The sequence below is a fragment of the Lithobates pipiens genome, unplaced genomic scaffold, assembly GCF_037356315.1.
Source record: "Lithobates pipiens isolate NorthernLeopardFrog02 unplaced genomic scaffold, aLitPip1_a1.2 Scaffold_18, whole genome shotgun sequence".
Taxonomy (NCBI): Eukaryota; Metazoa; Chordata; class Amphibia; order Anura; family Ranidae; genus Lithobates; species Lithobates pipiens.
This window is the reverse complement of record NW_027507758.1, coordinates 369,824,718-369,845,667: the sequence shown is the minus strand read 5'-3', so window position 1 is coordinate 369,845,667 and position 20,950 is coordinate 369,824,718.

Genomic DNA, 20,950 nt, shown 5'->3' with positions numbered 1-20,950 from the left:
GCTGCACTGATGGTAATGGTGAGTCTGCATTCATGAAAATGTGTGGGCTGTATTCATGGCAATATGGGGGCTGCATTCATGGCAATATGGGGGCTGCATTCATGGCAATGTGTGGCAATATGGGGGCTGCATTCATGGCAATATGGGGGCTGCATTCATGGCAATGTGGGGGCTGCATTCATGGCAATGTGGGGGCTGCATTCATGGCAATGTGGGGGCTGCATTCATGGCAATGTGGGGGCTGCATTCCTGGCAATGTGGGGGCTGCATTCCTGGCAATGTGGGGGCTGCATTCCTGGCAATGTGGGGGCTGCATTCCTGGCAATGTGGGGGCTGCATTCATTGGGGGCTGCATTCATGGCAATACGCTGGGGGCTGCATTCATGGCAATACGCTGGGGGCTGCATTCATGGCAATACGCTGGGGGCTGCATTCATGGCAATACTGTGGGGGCTGCATTCATGGCAATACTGTGGGGGCTGCATTCATGGCAATACTGTGGGGGCTGCATTCATGGCAATACTGTGGGGGCTGCATTCATGGCAATACTGTGGGGGCTGCATTCATGGCAATACTGTGGGGGCTGCATTCATGGCAATACGGTGGAGGCTGCATTCATGGCAATACTCTGGGGGCTGCATTCATGGCAATACTCTGGGGGCTGCATTCATGGCAATACGCTGGGGGCTGCATTCATGGAAATATGCTGGGGGCTGCAGATGGGCACTGACCCTTATTTTGCTTCACATGTTTTTATTTAAAATGTAAGATTTTTTTTATTTTTATTTTTTTCCTGAGACTTCCTTTTTAAAGTTAAGGTGCGTGGTATAAGCCGATTAAATACAGTATATCCAAATAACACACCCGAGCTCATCTGTTCACACACAGCACAAAGGCAAGATAATTCTTGTTGGGCCGTGTATTAGTGCTCGGATGAACACACTTAGACCGAATTTTAATGGTTTAAAGAATGTCAGACAAAATGGTCGGCCCTCGAGCATGTTCACTTCATAAAATCTTGCCCTCTTTGAAAAAAGTTTGGACACCCCTGTATTAAACACAGCCAAGTCACTGATCCCCAGATTCTGGAAACAAACATTATGCTTTTTGTTACTGGACTGGTAAAGGGAGGTTGACACAACTATGGAGGTAGAACAGTGGATACACACAGTCAGAGACCAACAAGACAAATTCAAAGCCATTTGGTCAGGGTGGATGTACTATCCTTTGGAGATCCCTACAGACTAAATGTGATCCGCATACAACACCAAAGACGTACGAATATAACTGATGCACGATCCTCCTACAGACATACCCAGTTCTAATTAGTTAGACTTGATGTTCTTACATTTTTCCTCTCTAGGGTTTCTTTCCCTCTTCCCGCTACCCCGGCCCTTCCCCTCCACTTTAACGAGATTCCCTTGAACTGCATGTGAACACTGTTTGCACATTGTACACCTCAAGCTAGTTCAGTTATGCTTTATGGTTGTGATATATAATGTACTTTGGTTCACCTCTACCTAGTCACTCATACCCATGCTGATGAAGGTGTGGGGACAGGTGGAGAGCATAAGTGCCTTTCTTGAATGCCACGTACCGCCCCCCCCCCCCCATATGTGAAGCATATACACTTCGACTTTGTTGGACCTGTTACTAATGCGTAAACCTGATGTGAATTTTATGTTTTATAAATTCTTTATTTTTCCCTCTTTTCTTTTCCATAAATTTCACATTACAATTCATTATACAGCTACATCATCTTTAACAGATGTAGCGGGGTCTCTTTAAGGACTATAAAACTACTGTTCCCAGAACCCCGCTGGTTCCCAGGATGTTTTGAGTTATGCCCCAGAGACTTATGGGGGAGGGCATATAAGGAGGGGGAGAGGCCTAGTTCGCTCTCTTTGGACACCCCCCTCTCTCCTAGCAAGAGGAGGTCTGTGCTGAACTGCTGGAGGCACGAGGCCTAAAGCCTGGGCCTTGTGCTCTTTTCCAAAGAGCCCTCTGCCAGCTTAGCTGCACCTGAGAGACATTTTCTCATCTTTGCTGCAGTACACCAGAAGGATTGAAGACTCGGAGGTCGGTGGATTCCTGTTCCTAGACGAAAAGGCAGAGAAACCGGACTTGGACTTGTCCGGGTGGTGAGAGCTGTTTAAAGACAGATGCTTTATCTTTATTATTCGTTTGGATTACAAAGTTGTTCTTCAAGTGCACCACCGAAAGATTGCTAGCGAATATTGTTTCACTGGACTTCCATCTAGATCAGTCAGGCCTGATTGCATAGGTAGATAGTGTTGGGTGTTAGTTTACCCATGCAGGGAAGTAGCTGAAAAAGGGCAGCGTTAGAGTTGCATAGCAATACTTTATTATGCTGATTACTCTGTTTATCTTTATTACTGGTTACTGCAGGGACCTGATTATGTGTTGCAATCCAAATGTTTGATTCATGTTATTCCTTTTATAAAAACAATAAGTAAAGTCAGTTATATACTTTCAAGGATTGTCTATGAGCTTGAGTTATCCACCCACGCACACACACATATTTAGAGTATAAGCGATTTAATGTGTATTGCTAGATACTAACTGTGCCAAAGTGGGTAGTGCAGATTGCCGGGGGGTTGGCGGAGCTGTGCTCAGGACCCAAACCAAACTTGCGGCCCTCTTAAGTGAGGGTATCGCTATACGTGGGGGCTCGTAAATCCGGGATTTCTGAGACAGCGGTGAACACGCCAGAGGTACCGGCATGGACCCACAGGGAGTCAGAGCGTGGTATGAAGCGGCTAAGGCCGACCCAAGTCAGTCAGTGGTCATTAGCCTCCCAGGGGAGAAATGGTCGACTGAGACCGTAGAGGAGTTAATGAAGTCAGTGTCCCCAGACCATGAACCATGGGTGATGGAGATAAAATCAGACCCAGACATCTCATATCAGTACGCGCTAGTGGAATACTGGGATGGGATGCCGGAGGCTTGCAAGCGCAACTGTGTACGGACCCAAGACAACAGATCCTATAGGTTGACGCACGCAACTAAGGAGGAGCCATCGCCAACGGGATCACCACAGGCTGCGGCCCGTACCTCACCCGAGAGTCTCAGATCAGCACCGGCCACCCTTAGCGCAGAACTGTGTGCTGTCCTGGGGGATATTGCGGCCCAGTGCAAGAAGGATCCCACAGATTACCCGATGTCGGGGTACAGAAAACTCCGGATGTTTTCAGGGAGGAAACCTGTACCTTCGGAAGAAGAGGGATTTGAAGAGTGGTTAGATAGCGCAACTCAGGCACTAGAGGAATGGGAAGTTCCAGAGCGCAGAAAGAAGCAGAGGATTGTGGAAAGTCTAAAGGGGCCTGCTCTAGAGGCCGTACGCAACCTGAAGATGAGCAGGACAGACTGTAATGCGCAGGAGTACCTAGATGTACTACAGATTGTGTTTGGTGGGACAGAGAAAATCTCTGAGCTTGCTTATCAGTTTGAGCATTGCTACCAGAAGAAAGGTGAAAAACTATCAGACTACATGGGACGTTTAGATAAAATCCTGCATAGGATGATCCTAAAGAAGGGGATCAGCCCAGGAAAAGTAGATGAGGCCCGTGCTCAACAGGTACTGAGGGGAGCTCAACCCATGGATCCTATTGCATGGACACTGCATGCCCGACTGGATGGGAAGAATCTGGAGTACACTGACCTCATCCGAATGATCAGAGAGGAAGAGGCCCTACTGGAAGAGAAAAGGGAAGAACATCTCACCGAGCCCGTCAAACAACCGGTAGCAATAGTTACACCGGCCATGACTCCCGCTAGAGATAAGGAGGTGGACACTTTGAAGTTACAGATGTCCCAGGTGATAGAGATGTTGACTGCTATGATGGCGAAAGGTCAAGGGGGAGCCGAGAAACCAAGTCCTAGGAAGGAGTTGTTTCCAGATACACCAACACCAAGCCCCACTCGAGACCGAGAAGAGATGCTATGCTACAACTGCGGGGGCAGTGGCCACTTCGCCAGTAGATGTTCCAGTCCCAAGAAGAAGAAGATAGATAACCGCCAGCCGGCGGGAAACTTCAGAGGGCCCCGGTGAAGGAGTCAACCGGGTTCCCATGCCTTTCAGTGAACTCCAAACTGAATAGAAGGAAGAGAGAGAGAGAAAACCAGATCCCTCAGAAGGAATGTCTACAAATAAGAGACAATAACATCCCTCAGCGGGTTTGTACTCCCATTACTGTGGGGAGGGTCAATGCATACCAGGTTCGAAAAAGAATAAAGTCTAAAACCAACTGGATGAAGACGGGTCCCCAGAAGAGGGTGGCCTCAACCCGGCCCTACCCAGAAGAATTGGTCGGTCCGTCCCCCACTGTCTCCATCCAGGTGGAAGGAGTCTACACGAAGGCCCTCCTGGACACTGGAGCTCAAGTGACTTTGTTGTACAGAGACTTCTATGATAGGCACTTGAGCCATTTGCCTATACAGAAGATAGAAGAGCTGGAGATATGGGGCCTGGGAGCTCAGAGTTTCCCCTACGATGGTTACCTGCCCATAAAGCTGACCTTCGATCCATCTGTGGCGGGGAAAACAGAGGTGTTTGACACCCTGGCAGTTGTGTGTCCTAGACCGCCCGGGGCCAGCAAGATGTCTCTCATCATAGGGACCAATACGGATCTGGTGCGAAGACTTCTGACCCCTCTAGTGGAGACGAGTAACCATCAAGATCCCAATATCCATCCCATGCTGAAGACAGCCTACCAATGGTTGGTCCTAGAGCAGAAGACCCCAGGAGAGGGGATAGGGAAGGTGTGGAGACTTGGGAGAGAGGGAGTGGTGCTGCAGCCGGGAGAGGTAGCCTGCCTCAGGGCCACGGTGAAGCTTACCTGGGAGCAGCCTGGCCCCTTTGTCATGCTGGAATCCGATCCAAGGGAGGACCACTCAGGCCTGGAAGTGATACCGGAAGTGATTTCAATCAAGGCCCTGAAGAAGGCTCGAGGAAGAGTCCCAGTGAGTGTGAGAAACCCTACGGAGAGACCCATAGAGATCCCTGCCAGGATGCTGTTGGGGCAGGTGAGTCCTGCGGCCCCAGTCAGCTGGTCAGCAGTAAAAGGAACGGGTGAAGGAGGAGATGTTTGGGAAAAACTTTCCATGGAGAACACGGACCTACCTGGAGCCTGGAAGGAGAGAGCCAAGGCCCAGCTGACTAGATGGGAGAGGATTTTCTCAAAGGATGAGTTTGATGTGGGATGTGCCAGGAGTGCCACCCACCGAATCCGCCTCCAAGAAGACAAACCCTTCAGGGAAAGGGTTAGGCGGGTCCCTCTAGCTGATCTGGAGGATCTGAGGGAGCAGCTTGCGGAGTTGAAGAAGACTGGTGTGATTCGGGAGTCTAGAAGTCCCTATGCCTCCCCCATAGTGGTGGTCAGAAAGAAGAATGGGTCGTTGAGGCTTTGTATCGACTACAGGACTCTCAACAGGAGGACCATCCCTGACCAGTATACCACACCGAGAATAGAGGATGCCCTACAGAGTTTGTCTGGTGCCAAGTGGTTCAGTGTAATGGACCTCAAGAGTGGGTACTACCAAATCCCCATGCACCAGGAAGACCGAGAGAAGACGGCTTTCATAACCCCAGTGGGATTCTTTGAATTCAACAGAATGCCTCAGGGCCTGTCTGGAGCCCCTGCTACCTTTCAACGCCTCATGGAGAAGACCGTTGGAGACATGAACCTCATAGAAGTCCTTGTGTACTTGGACGATGTAATTGTCTTCGGGAAGACTTTGGAAGAACATGAGGCCAGGTTGGAGAAGGTGTTGAGAAGACTCAGCGAAGAGGGTCTCAAGCTTTCTCCCGAGAAGTGCCGGTTTTACCAATCCTCTGTGAACTATCTGGGACACATAGTGTCTGAAAAGGGAGTGGCTACAGACCCTGAGAAGTTGGAGGCAGTTACCTCTTGGCCAAGACCGACAACAGTCACAGAGCTCAGATCTTTCCTGGGGTTCTGCTCCTATTATAGAAGATTTGTGGATGGGTTTGCCCGGATTGCCAAGCCACTAAACGAATTGCTCAAGACTGAAGGAGAAGAGGATGGCTTGGGACCTAGGAGGGCCGGTGAGTCGGTTCAAGATCAGTGGAACCCAAGGTGTGAAGAGGCTTTCCGAACCTTGAAGAGGAGCCTTACCACGGCCCCAGTCCTGGCCTATGCCGACCCCACCAGACCATATGAGCTACATGTCGATGCCAGTCATGAGGGCCTAGGCGGAGTGCTCTATCAAGAGTATGAAGAGCAGCTGCGACCAGTGGCCTATGTGAGCCGGAGCCTGACTCCCTCGGAGAAGAACTACCCCACTCATAAATTGGAGTTCTTGGCCCTCAAATGGGCAGTAGTAGACAAACTGAAGGACTATCTCTATGGGGCGGAGTTTACCGTAAAGACAGATAACAATCCTCTGACCTACCTCTTCACTACTGCAAAGTTAGATGCAACCGGACACAGATGGTTGGCTGCATTATCCGGATTCAACTTCAGTCTAAAGTACAGACCAGGGGCTGGAAATAGGGATGCAGATGCCCTGTCCCGAAGATCTCATGTCATGGTCAATGACTGGGAAGACTGGACCCAGGTAGCACCGGAAGGAGTGCGAGCACTCTGTCAGGGTGCTGAGTTTCAAGCAAGAGGGGGCCCCAGAGCAGAGGAGATAGGAGTCACCGCAGTGGGTGTCCCTCGACCTTACTGTGGGGTAACTCAACTAGCAGAGGAACTCCTACCAAAGCTGTCCAGAAAGGAGCTGAGCTATGACCAATTGGAAGACCCCATGGGGAGATTGGTCCTTGAAGCTTTGGAGAACGAGAATCCAGAGGGACTTCGACATCACCCTTCCAAGGCTCGCCTGCTGAGGAAAGAGTTGGATAAGCTACAAGTACATCAGGGAGTGGTCTACCGAAGGGGCCCCTCTGATAACTCAGAAGATAAGTGGCAGTTGTTTCTCCCCGAGAAGCACCGAGAGACGGTACTAATTGCCTTACATGACCAGCATGGCCATCTAGGGGCGGAGAACTTTCCAGCTTGTCAGAAGCCGGTTCTATTGGCCCTGTATGAGGGCAGAAGTGGAGGAATATTGCCGTTCTTGTGCACGATGCATCCAGAGGAAGACTCTACCCCATCAAGCTGCCCCAATGGGCCACCTACAGAGTCAGGGTCCAATGGATCTGGTGTGCATTGACTTTCTCTGCCTCGAACCCGATTTGAGTGGATTGGGAAATATTCTGGTGGTAACCGATCATTTCACCCGTTATGCCCAGGCTTTCCCCACCAAAGACCAAAAGGCCTCCACTGTGGCCAAGGTGCTCATGGAAAAATACTTTGTCCACTATGGATTACCACAGAGAATACACTCAGACCAAGGAAGGGACTTTGAGAGTCGTCTGATCCGGAACCTACTGGACTCATTGGGAGTAGAGAAGACCAGGACTACACCTTATCATCCACAAGGAGATGCCCAACCTGAGAGGTTTAATCGGACCTTACTAAACATGCTTGGAACTCTAGAGACAGAGAAGAAGCAACACTGGAGCCAACACATATCAGCTCTGGTGCACGCTTACAACTGCACCACAAGTGATGTGACGGGTTACTCCCCCTACCGGCTCATGTTTGGGAGAGAAGCAAGATTGCCGGTGGATCTGGCCTTTGGCATTTCCCTAGACCATGCCTCTGCTACCTCCCACAAGGGATATGTGGACCGACTTAAACACAATTTGAAAGTGGCCCATGAACGAGCTCAGGCGGCCTCGGACCAAAGGGGAGCCCGCAACAAGAGGAACTTTGATCTGAAGGTTCGAGTGCAAGACCTGCAGCCTGGGGACCGTGTACTGCTACGCAATCTGGGGATCCCTGGGAAGCACAAGCTTGCTGATAGATGGAGATCGGAGCCCTATGTAATTTGCAGAAAGCTACCTGGATTGCCTGTGTATAAGTTAAAACCAGATTGGAAAGTGGGGCCCTTGAAGACTTGGCACAGGAATCATTTGCTCCCGCTTACTGAAGCAGTCAGAATACCTCCAGTGAGAAATCCACCTGAATCTGTTTCCATTCTGGATACCCGGGACCTAGCACTCGGTCTCAGACCTCCCGGGTTAGAGATGGACAAGATTCCCAACGAGGTGAAGGTGGAAGAGGAGAGCTTGAGTGGCTGTGGCCTTCATCAACTCCAGGAAATTCTGCCATAGATCTCCCACCTACTGAGGATACACAGGATGGGACACTGAACCCAGAAGCTACAGAGTTCATTCCATCTAGTGGTGTGCCTGAAGGCTGGGAAGATATCCCTAGCATTTACTCAGAAGAGGAAGGAACCGATGTTCCAGAACCAGTGATGCTGTCAGAATGTGTTCCTGAAGTAGAGCCTGTGGCACCAGAGCCTGAAGTCCCAAGAGAACAGAGAGCTCACAGAGTTGTGAGACCCCCCAAGAAGCTAACCTACTCTCAAATGGGGGAGAGCTCTGAGGACTCTGTTGTGACTGCTAGAAGAAGTGCTGAACGCTCTAATCCTTCCACTGACCATTTGGTGGAGGGCAACCCCAGCTCACTCTCTGGCACAGTTAGGCAGGCCACTCATGTCAGTGTGACCTGTGGGACAGGGAATCCCACCTCTGAGTTCTGGTGGAAATTCCCTGTACCAACATCATACCCAGCACTTTCAAAATTGGTACAGGATATGTGTTAAAAGTTTATCTTTGGGGACCAAAGAGTTTAAGTGGGGGGAGTGTGTAGCGGGGTCTCTTTAAGGACTATAAAACTACTGTTCCCAGAACCCCGCTGGTTCCCAGGATGTTTTGAGTTATGCCCCAGAGACTTATGGGGGAGGGCATATAAGGAGGGAGAGAGGCCTAGTTCGCTCTCTTTGGACACCCCCCTCTCTCCTAGCAAGAGGAGGTCTGTGCTGAACTGCTGGAGGCACGAGGCCTAAAGCCTGGGCCTTGTGCTCTTTTCCAAAGAGCCCTCTGCCAGCTTAGAGACATTTTCTCATCTTTGCTGCAGTACACCAGAAGGATTGAAGACTCGGAGGTCGGTGGATTCCTGTTCCTAGACGAAAAGGCAGAGAAACCGGACTTGGACTTGTCCGGGTGGTGAGAGCTGTTTAAAGACAGATGCTTTATCTTTATTATTCGTTTGGATTACAAAGTTGTTCTTCAAGTGCACCACCGAAAGATTGCTAGCGAATATTGTTTCACTGGACTTCCATCTAGATCAGTCAGGCCTGATTGCATAGGTAGATAGTGTTGGGTGTTAGTTTACCCATGCAGGGAAGTAGCTGAAAAAGGGCAGCGTTAGAGTTGCATAGCAATACTTTATTATGCTGATTACTCTGTTTATCTTTATTACTGGTTACTGCAGGGACCTGATTATGTGTTGCAATCCAAATGTTTGATTCATGTTATTCCTTTTATAAAAACAATAAGTAAAGTCAGTTATATACTTTCAAGGATTGTCTATGAGCTTGAGTTATCCACCCACGCACACACACATATTTAGAGTATAAGCGATTTAATGTGTATTGCTAGATACTAACTGTGCCAAAGTGGGTAGTGCAGATTGCCGGGGGGTTGGCGGAGCTGTGCTCAGGACCCAAACCAAACTTGCGGCCCTCTTAAGTGAGGGTATCGCTATACAGATATATCATAAAATATTTCAAATTTATACCTTGATTCCATATAACTTTCTTTATCCCTAACCCCTCCCTCCACCCTTACAAAAAAAAAAAAGAATTAAATTATACTAATCCCCCCCTCCTCCCCGATCCACCAGCTCTCATTATCCATATTCCAAATGTTCTACATCATACTTTCTCTATAAGCTAAGTAGGGAGCCCATATCTTCTGATATTTCTCATCTTGATCTTTCATTGTCATTGTCAAGTTTTCCATTTGTTGATTTTCTGCAATTCTCATAAACCATTGTGCTCTAGCTGGAGGGTTGCCTTTTTTCCACAGAACGAGAATACATGCCCTTGCTGCTATTAACAAATGTCTCAGCATAGAATTTTTGAATCTTTCTATTGCCATTGGAATATCCAGCAACAAAAAAGTTGCCAGACTATCTCCAATGGCAATTCTTGTTATCATTTCAATGGTATCAGCTACCATCTCCCAAAATGCTCTGATTTTTGGACATTCCCAAAAAATATGTAATAATGTTCCCTTCACTCCATGACATCTCCAGCATGTCTCAGATATCTGGGGTTAAATTTGATGTAACACTTTTGGTGTTCTATACCACCTAGTAAGAATCTTATATCCCCCTTCTTGATATCTTCTTGCTATCGAGGCCTTTGATTAAACAGCAGCATCTTATCCTTTTGTTCTGGGGAGAACATAATCCCTAGATGTCTTTCCCAAGCCTGAAAAAAGGGAAGTTCTTGTGGAATCTCCAATTCTATTAGCATACTATAAACGTAAGACATCAGATGTCTCAGTACATCTCCTTTCAAACAGATCTCCTCAAACTCAGTCAGTGCCCTTATTTCTACATATACCTTTGATTTAGATATAATAAAATCTTCTAATTGCCTCATTCTGAAAGGATCTAACTCTGATGTTATTTCTTTTTCAATGTCTTTTTTTGTCATTAACCGATTTTCTACCGAAAAATGACAGATTCTGCTAATGCCTCTATCTCGTATTGTTTTAAATTTTGGCTCCGTTATTCCCGGTTGAAATGTTGGAGTACTCAGGATTGGGAGGAGCGGACTAGGATTTCTCAAGATAGATGTTTTTCTAAATACTTTTTTAATTGTTCGTATTGTCTCACCTATTGTTGGATATTTTTTCACTCCTATTGGCACCTCTGTGTCTGGGATCCACACTAGTCCTTCCAGTGGGATTTCTGTTGCTGCTTGTTCTGTCTGTATCCAAGGTTTTTCTTTTTTAAGCTTACACCATTCCACTACTCTAGCTAAATGTGAGGCTTCATGACATCTTATTGGATCTGGGAATCCTATCCCTCCTTTTCCTTTGGGGAGTACTAAGATATTTCAACGTACTCTTGCTGGTTTCCCAGCCCAAATAAACTTCAAGAATCTTGATCTAAGATCCTTTAAAAAGCTTAGGAGGATCTTAATTGGTATAGTCTGTATTAAGTATAGGAGTCTTGGCATCACATTCATCTTGATAATATTGGTTCTCCCAAACTACGTGAAAATCTTTGTCCCATTTCTGAAGATCACTTTTGATCTGTCTTACCAATGGGATATAATTGAGTTCGAACAGCTCATTTAGATTTTTTGACATTTTTGTTCCTAAGTAGCTTATGTGTGAATTCGTCCATCTAAAATCAAATTGTGTGGATATCGCTTGTAGATGGGATGAGAATTTTATGTTCATGCTCATTTGTGGAATTTTTTTAGACTGCCTACAATTTGTATTTTTTGCAAAACTCAATAAAAATGTAATAATAATATATATAAAAAAAAATAGAGCTTTTACAGGAAAAATTGAAATATTATTGATCAGATTACAAAATTGCAGCTGCCGATTCATTGTTGTCCATTGTAAGTAAAAGGAACAAGGTACAGTTCACAGTGTGATTTTGTTGAAAAAGTATGCACACATTTGCATAGTGTTAGGCTTTTTAGCAACAGGTTTTCTTTATAGCCACTAATTTGTGAAATTTTGGAGGTCATCAGCTGGTGGTGTACATGTTTTATGTCGCCATAAGACTTTTTTGAATCACGTTTCAGAATCCCACTTATCAATGGTAATATTGATATAATGGTGTATAATAAAACAGTTATGCACACTATTTCACATGTGACAATTACCCAGCTTTCACAGAACAGAGGTTTTTGCATGATAGGCGATGAAAGGATCTTACAGGGTCTGCTTCTTTGTTTCTAAACAATCAGAAAACATTGTATATGGCCAGAGTGAAACAATAAATTCTGTAAAGGGAAAAAAAACATTTTTAAAGATAAGAAAACTGTTCACCACAATAGAAAGATAATGGATTGCTTGGGGGACATTGTGGCAAATGATTAGCATATTGTGCTGCTGCAGTACTAGATGTTCAGCTCTCACCGAGGACATGCACTTTGTATGTTCTTCACGTTCCAGAAGAGGTTTCCAAAGGCCACGCTGATTTTTCCCTACATATTAAAAACATATTGGTAGGTTAGGTAATGATTTCTTTTAGAAAAAGGTTTATTATTAGTTTCAGTAGTACACAGCATAATCAGTACAGTAGGTGCATATAACACAGAATTAGTAAGAGAACAGCCTCTTATGAACAGTAATTTGTTTCATCAGTGAAGCAAAATCCAACTTGTAAAAGAATAAGTGCATCTTTTCTAAGTGTGAGTTCACAATCGATTAGGGTATCAAGGTGTCATAACTTCAGGGTTACAATAACAATAAATACTCTGGATGCAATCTTGTCATTATCGTTATACAAAAGCAAATGCCCAATCATGTATATGTGGACTGGGATCCATTCTTTGCTGCCTCAAAGTTTAAGGTAGGAGTTTTCCAGACTCTTGCTATTGTGAGTTTAGTATCTATAAAAATTTGGATGACCAACCCCCATTCAGTACAGAAAAGCGCATCAATATGTTTATGGAGCAAGGGCAAGTAAGATACAAATGAGATTATAAACTGGATTCCATAATTTGCTAACTTCTGGGCACGTCCACCAAATATTCACCATTGAGCCTTCTTGGGGACAGCCCCAAAAGCAGGTGCGGGGAGGGGGGAGTAATTTGGTGTAAACTGAGCTATTATCAGTGGTACAAATTTTTATAGAGATAAGCACAAGTGGCAACAACTGCCACCACACAAAACTGGGGGACAGATGTTAGGTGGAGCATCTTTGAATGACTAAATTTTAAATTTTCAATATTGTGAGTGCAATTTGATATAATGGATAATGTGTTTCATTATTATTGTGCTTTGTTTTTTATACGATCTCTGTACTGTTTGGTCATTATACTGACTTTTTACTGCTACTGATACCTTTTAGTAGAAAACATCCATTTTATCAATCCCTTGAAGAAGACAATTGAAGTTGAAATGTGTTGGGGTAATATTCATGGATTAGGGACTCCACAGGCATTACCACCAGCCAAACTATTAAGAATTGTTGTTGCCTAGAGGAAAGAGGGGACTTTGCAGCAATTTCAGCAGTGGTAAATGTGTTGATAAAAAACTAGCTGAAAATTTTAACGAATCCCATAACCAAAGAGTATGAGTCATAATGGAATTTATGAGACCTTTGACGATATTGCAGTGGAAGCCTGGGGAAAGAGGCTAAAGGGGTTGGATGACTATCTATAAGATTCAGGGTGGCCCAAAGAGGAAGATCATGGGTTGCATGCATAAAGATATAGAGGCTATATTCGCAGCTACATAACAGTGGTAGATATTTGGACCAGCAAGACTGCCAGCAGGCTTTTGAGCAAACAGAATATTTTTATTAATACGTTAATGGATCCCGAGTATATGTGTTGGTATTGATGCTGGGAGAGCTCTAAAGGTATACAATAATTTAGGGAGTTACGTCATTTTGAGGGCACATATCCTACTGAACCACGAAAGGGGAAGATGTCGCCAGTGATCTAATAAAAAAGATGACCTCTGAGGTTAATTGATGCTTTCATAAACTGGACCTAGTAACTGTTTGACTGATGCTAGATATGAAGAACTGACCAGGTTATCTTCTGATGTAAATGGTTAAGTGTGTTTGGCCAAGCACTGTATATTAATGATATAGATAAAAGTATACAAATATCCACGCTGCTCACAGGTGAGCCGGCTCCAGCGGCATGATCTCCTCCACGCAGGGTGCTCACCCAGTCGCAGCTGTGGCAAATAGAGAAAGAAGAGCTTGGATGGCTACACACCAAACTGAGATCCAAAAAGTCTGTATTCATATAAAACCATGAAAGACATGAAGAACACTACATGTACAAGCAGGGGAGGAACACATGAACTGCGCTTTAATAAATCCCAATGGGGAGATTCCCCGCTGTCAGGATACACAGATCAGTGCTGCAGCAGTGATCGAGTGGCCTTTTATCTGACAGGGCAGTTGAACAGAAATAGATCGGTGGATGATTAAACTGCAGTGAGCATACATTGATCAAAATTTAGTCAGTCCCTGGTAAACTGACCGTATTTCGATCCATCTATGGCCGACTTTAATGGAATATTTTGCCACAACATCAGTGTATCAGAAACTTTTTTCTTTTTTTTTCTTTTTTTACAATAAGGTTATTTGACCTAAGTGCAGCCATGAGAATTCTGCAGTGCTGAGGTCATGTGTCTACAATTCTAAATGTCATTTTTGCATGTACGTGTGCTGCCACTCTGTCTGCATCTTTGTATTGTAAGGTTCAGTACTCTGTCACTGATTACATTATTCTTTTAACAATGTATGTATTGTATGTGCATACTGAAAATGGTCAGGATAGATAAACAGACAGATAGTCAAACATCAAATTCATAAAGAGGACACATTAATTCAGTGATGATAGCCAGACAGATTAGATAGATAGATAGATAGATAGATAGATAGATAGATAGATAGATAGTGCTCAAATACAATCATATTTTTTGAGAATCCCTGCTAAACTTCAAATTAATAAAAGGGACACGTGAATTAAATGATGATCACCAACAATGACATATGTGGTCATCATGTGAAGAGACTTTCCATACTACCAAAAGTGTCATCCAATACAAAGGGCAGTTACTTTTGAGCAGGCAAAGTAGCTAAATGTGTCATGCGCTTGATTAAGGTAGGAAGCAAAATAATAATATTAATAAGGTTAATGTGCACCTCTTTTAGCCCTTGTACACACGGTCGGAGATTCCGACAACCAAATCCGTCGGATTTTGTCCGAAACTGTTGCATACACACGGTCGGACAAAGTTGTCGGAAAATCCGACATGATTACATTATTTCGTTATGACGGGACTACGTTCAGGCTAGTAGCCAATAACTTTGGTGTAGGAATTTGATCTGAGCATGCGTGGCACTTTGTCCGATCTGAATTCTCTACACATGATCAGAGTATGTCCAATCGGAGCATTTTTTGGAAAATTTTACCAACAAGTTGGAAAAGTTGTAGACCACACACAGTCGGAATATCTGACAAAACGGTCCGATCAGACACATTCCGTTGGAATCTCCGACCGTGTGTACAAGGGCTAAGAGTTCAACTCCTTCCAAACCTAAATTAGTAGTTCAGGCTGTTGTCATGAAATTAATTTGTCCAGTCTGGTAATACAGTCATATAGGACAGCCTAAGCAGAAAAATTCCAGTTTTCAGAAATGTGATGTTTCCTTTTACTACTGAATGCCCATGTAGCTGCCAGGAGGCTGGGTGCGCCATTTTATATTGGTTGCATATGCAGTACACTCTGTACATTCTTCTTATTATAGAAAAAATTCTAATTCCTATATTGTTAGAATCATAGCATACAAATTTGCAGTGTGCTTCATACAGAAAGAAACCTGTACTGGGAGAATTATGTAGACTGATGTTAGTGACTTCCCCTCTGAAACTGCTTGTTATCTGGTTGACATACTAACTCCTTGACATCAGTACTTATTGAGTTCTAGCATGGAAAAAGTATATAGTTCAAGAAATGTGACTTTGAACTGACTTTACAGGTATTTGTGGCTTGGTTTTGTCAGATTAATGACTGAAAGTATTGAGGTCATACAATCAGTATCACAGCTAGACAATTAGCATTTTCATAAAAAGGTAATCAATGGTTGCCTACATGTTCTCCTTTAAAATATACCTTAAGAAGAGAGATATTGCTTCACCTCCTGTCCAGGAGACACAACAGGAGGTGAGAAGGCATCTCTCCAAAGACACAAGAATGGGTGGAGAATGTCTTCAATTCCTTACTTGTTCCGGTAACAATTGCAACATTTTGAATTTCCCACCACATTTTTCGTCCTGGTGGTAATAGACTCCAGACCAAATAGAGGGGGTGATTTTCCCCAGCAGTGAAACAGCAATAAAAACTTGACAGTGGTTTCAACACTTGCACAATCTATCCAAAACTAAAAAGAGAGAGAAAAAAAAAGTTTTGGCTCTAGATATACTTTAAATCCATGAAATTGACATATGCACAACAAATGACTTTATTTTTTCTATTAGTCATTAAATCTATTCTCTTTATATTACTTTATCCCAGAAGCATATATTTTATATGTGCTGAGACAAATATGTTATGTTGCTATTTTTCCATTACAATACAAAAGAAATCTGACTTGCACATGATGTTAATATCAGCTGAATAATATGATTTAAGTTGCGTCATCTTTTAATGGAAGGGAAAGGAAAGGTCTACACAAATGTATACCACAATCTGCTCAGAAGCCATGCAAATTAATCTTATCACTGTTCCTCAGCCACCCATGAATCTTAATTGTCAGAGCATTACGTTGACCTTGGGATGCCCACACACATTGCACAGACTTCTCACTGCTTCTGTGTTGCAGAGGAACAAGTGAAACAATACTGGCAAACGTGTTCTTTGGCTAGACATTTGCAAACTGCATTGAGTACGCAAAAGTTCATGGCACATGTAGACGTGCTGTATTCCACACAGGCAACCTCTGCTTCCAGAAAAAATAACAATGTGCACCCTCTTTAGGATATAGTTTTAAATGTTTGCTCGAGATACACAAGCCCTGCCCTGTCTCATGAAGTAATATTGATACGTTTTAAGGCTGCCCCTGATAGATCTAACTGGGCCAAGCTACTATTTAGTGACAGACAGGGCACAGGGAGCGGTATTTGTGTAAGATGCTGAATAGGGCATATTTAGTAGTACTGGGATGCAACACAGTTAAGCAGTCTGATAGAATAGTATTTAACTTTAATGTAGTCTGTTATATCAGCTACATTCATCTGCAAGTCTGCAAGTCATATAATGTATTACTGCTATTAGGAGTAAAGTAATGTGCTCACTGCTTACTAAGGCTTCCTATAGATGGGTAGAAATTTCTCAAAAACAGTGTGAAGTTTCCTAAGATGTGCTTAGTGTGTGAAAGCAGGGTATGTGCTTAATACAACTATCATCCTCATTTTAAATTGTGCAAAGATTTGCCAACAAGCTGGAAAATCTCAGTGACTGTCACACTGAGTAATTGAATACATTAATATTCTGGCCAAGTAAATGAATAAATGCCAAATCGCTCGATGCACATTAGCGCATTTGCAAAATTGCGACTTATGCCGCGTACATACGATCAAACAGTCCGGTAGAAAAGTCTGGCGGACTCAAGTCCGCCGGACAATCCCCCCGTGTGTAGGCTCCGGCGGACTTTTTTTACCCAAACTAGCATTTCAGCGGACAATCCGCCGTGTGTGTGCCAGTCCGCCGTACTTTTGAAATGAACGGACTTTTCCCACCCGGAGAAAAGTCCGCTCATTTTGAGCGTGTCTCCAGGTAGCCGGGGCCAGCGAAGGAGGCGTCGGCAGAGGATGCTGGGACTGTGACATCATAATAGGCGGGGACATCATCCGGTGATGTCCCTATATAAGTCGCCGCGCGCTGTATCCCTGCCATTGTGAGTGGAGGATGCGACGAGGCAACATCTGAAGAGAAGAAGAGAAGAACAGAAGACGGCGACAGCGGCGACAGAAGACCGGGCCACCGCCTTTAAAAGAGCTAGAAGAAGGCGCGGTGGCCCGGCAAGAAAAACCGAAGAGGGGGACAAGACCCCCGAAGAGGGGGACAAGACCCCCGAAGTCGGAAGAAGAGGGCGGCGGCGGCAGCGAAGAAGAAAGCCGGGCTCCTCCGCTAGCAAAAGAGCTAGCAGAAGATAGCGGAGGAGTCCGGCGAGAAGACCCCCGAAGACGGACAGAAGACCCCCGGAGCCGTGCAATAAACTATTTTAACCCTTGTGTATTGTGTTTTTTTTAACTTTTTTTCACAGGTGAATGGGAAGGGGTACATTGTACCCCATACTCATTCATATAGGGTGGGGATTGGTATCCGGGGGCCCCCTTATTAAAGGGGGCTCCTGGATTCCGATAAGCCCCCCGCCCGCAGACCCCGACAACCAACGGCCAGGGTTGTCGGGAAGAGGCCCTTGTCTTCATCAACATGGGGACAAGGTGCTTTGGGGTGGGGGGCACCCCCCCATGTTGAGGGCATGCGGCCTGGTACGGCTCAGGAGGGGGGGCGCTCGCTCGTCCCCACCCCCTTTCCTGGCCGACCGGGTAGCGTGCTCGGACAAGGGTCTGATGTGGACCTAGGGGGGGGACCCCCACGCCGATTTTTCAGCATAGGGATTCCCCTTTAAGTCCATACCAGGTTACGGGGCCAGCGATGCCTCCTTCGCTGGCCCTGGCTACCTGGAGACGTGCTCAAAATGAGCGGACTTTCCTCCGCATGTGTGGGCGAGTCCGTTCATTTCAAAAGTACGGCGGATAGTCCAGCGGACTTAGTACACCGTATTAGTCCGCTGAAAAAGTGCCGTGTGTGGGCAAGTAGCTCGTTCGGAAAGTCCGACAGACAGTCCGGCGGGAAGTCCGACAGACAGTCCGGCGGGAAGTCCGACAGACAGTCCGGCGGGAAGTCTGCCAGACTAAGTCCACCGGATAGTCTGCTACGTGTGTACGCGGCATTAGACTGCCAGGAGTTTACAAAAGCCCCAGTGTGCATGAGGCCTGAAAAGTAAAACCCAACCTTAGCCACAACTTTTTATTTCATTTTCAGTAGAAAAGGGTAGAGTAGAAAGGGTCTAAAGAACCTCACAGGTTTTAATGGCTGTCTGTGTCCCTATTGGGGAAATATTCAGGACAATAGGGACAAAGATAAAAACACATTTTCAATAGACAGGAGAAAGTTCCCTTCCTGTCCCAGTCACAAATGCACAACCACAAAATCTTCCAGTGGGATGGTGAAATGCAATTAAAGCCTGACAGACATCCTAACCCTTGAAAGCAGTGTTCTCAGGCCTGTCTGGGTTCTCCCAAGCTAGACTACAGACAGTGACGGCTGGTGATCAACATTTTTTGGGGGGGGGGGGGACAAACTTAAAGAGGAAGTAAACCCTGATGAGTTTACTTCCTCTTTCATTCCCTGCAAAGGCAAAGCATAATGGACTACTATGCATCGCATAGTAGCCCATTATGTGTCACTTACCTGACACAGGAGCCAGCGAAGTCACCGCTGTCCCCTGTAGTCTGCCGCATCCATTTTGTTGTTGGGGTCTCGCAGCTCCGCCGCTGTCATTCGGCAAAGCCGAGATGACGTCACTCCCGCGCATGCGCACGGGAGTCGACACGCGCGACAGCTCCATTCTTGGAAATGCCGCGCTCAGTGGGCCTGCGCGCCGCTGTCTACGGCGCATGCACCGTAGACAGCGGTGCCCGTTTTCGGGCAAATATCTCCTAAACCCTATAAGTTTAGGAGATATTGCTTGGACCTACAGGTAAGCCTTAATCTAGGCTTACCTGTAGGTCAAAGTGGTTTGTAAGGGTTTACAACCACTTTAAAATGTAAACTGTTAGTAATGTAGAACTGTAAATAGCCATTTATCAGGTGATTATGTATCATTACCGTTAGATAAAACTGTGCCCATGATATGCAGCCTCACTGTGCCCATCAATTGCAGCCTCACTGTGCCCATCAATTGCAGCCTCACTGTGCCCATCAATATCAGCCTCACTGTGCCCGTCACAGTGGCCCAATTACATCCATACAGGGGCGGATTGACCAGTCTGTCCATTTTGGCATGGTCCGAGGGCCTGGCTGCTGAAGGGGCCCGCCAGCGCCACCTGCGGGAACTCTAAGGGCCGGTCCAGGGCCCAGGGACAAAGCACTTGTGACCGCGGGCCCCTGAAGAACCACCTGTTTTGGTCCATCTGGGCCACAGCGCTGTCTTGGAAGGTAAAGGGAGAGGGCAAGCTCCACTGTCCTGCACTCGCTCTTTTGATAGACGTCACACTGGTCCAATCCTGGGACGAGGGACGTCTATCTAAGGTGTCGGTGAAGGAGGTGGCACATTGGATGACAGCAGTTGCCAGGTGTCACAGTAGGTAATACCTGCTCTGTGTGATCTGGCAGCTCTCTTCTCTAACCCCCATGCACTCAGGGCATACTGATCTGGCTGCACTGAGGGGACTCTGATATGGCTGCACTGAGGAGACACTGATCTGGCTGCACTTAGGGGAAACTAATCTGGCTGCATTGAGGGGCACTGATGAGGCTGCATTGAGGGGTGGGTACTGGTGAGGCTGTATTGATGGGCTCTGATGAGACGGCATTGAGGGGCACTGATGAGGCTGCATTGAGGGGTGGGCACTGGTGAGACTGTGTTGATGGGCACTGGTGAGGCTGAGCTGATAGGTACTGTTTAGGCTGCATTAATGGGCACTGGCGAGGCTGCATTGATGGGCACTGGTGAGGCTGCGTTGAGGGGCACTGGTGATGGTGACATTAGATGTCACCATCAGAGCCCCCCTTTACATTAGATGTCCCCATCAGAGTCCTCTTTAAATTAGATGTCCCATCAGAATCCCCCTTTACATTAGATGTCACCATCAGAGCCCCCTTTACAATACATCTCCCCATTAGAACCCCCCTTTACATTAGATGTCCCCATCAGAGCCCCCCTTTACATAAGCTGTCCCCATCAAAGTCCCCCTTTACATTAGATGACACCATCAGAGTCTCCCTTTACATTAGATGTCCCCATCAGAGCCCCCTTTACATTAGATGTCCCCATCAGAGCCCCACTTTACATTAGATGTCATCATCAGAGTCCTCCTTTACATTAGATGTCATCATCAGAGTCTTCCTTTACATCACATATCACCATTAGAGCCCCCTTTACAGCATATGTCCCCATCAAAGCCCCCCTTTACATCAGATGTCCGCATCAGAGTCCCCATTTACAACAGATGTCCCCATCAGAGCCCCTTTTACATTAGATGTCCCCATCAGAGT